This window comes from Nannospalax galili, unplaced genomic scaffold (genome assembly GCF_000622305.1).
Source record: "Nannospalax galili isolate Female #2095 unplaced genomic scaffold, S.galili_v1.0 scaffold641, whole genome shotgun sequence".
In the NCBI taxonomy this organism is placed as follows: Eukaryota; Metazoa; Chordata; class Mammalia; order Rodentia; family Spalacidae; genus Nannospalax; species Nannospalax galili.
In genome coordinates this window covers 3,598,399-3,598,893 of record NW_008345311.1, presented here as the reverse complement: position 1 = coordinate 3,598,893, position 495 = coordinate 3,598,399, and positions in this window count along the sequence as shown.

Sequence of the window (495 nt, the reverse complement as noted above, 5' to 3'; positions counted from 1 at the left end):
ATTTCTTGATCTGTTATGTATAATTTGTCAGTAGATTGTAGGAATAATATGGTTCCCCCTGGTATTCGTGACGAGCTAGGCATTGTTTCTCTCTTGTATCGCCTCCCCCCCTCTATCATGGTTTTCCCACTTAAGGTGCCCCCACTTCCCCCCTTTCTTCCTTACTAATACCCTTGCTCCTATGATCCCACCTCTGTTGAACTGCTTCTTTCTCCTTATCCCCTAGGTTCTTCATATACCCTTCCCTCCCCCCTCCCTTAATCTAACCCAATTTTTATCCATATCTCCCTTCTTAAGGTCTGTTGCCTACTATTTTTCTCCTTCAGGTCATTTCCTTTCCTTTACCTCACTGTTTCCTTACTCTTGTCCTGGTTCCTGCAGTTATGTCTGTTTGCATACATATTTATCAGAGTCTGATCCTAGGATCCACAGATGAGGGAGAATATATGTCGATTTTTTTACTGAGATTGTGTTACTTCACTTAGTATAACAGAT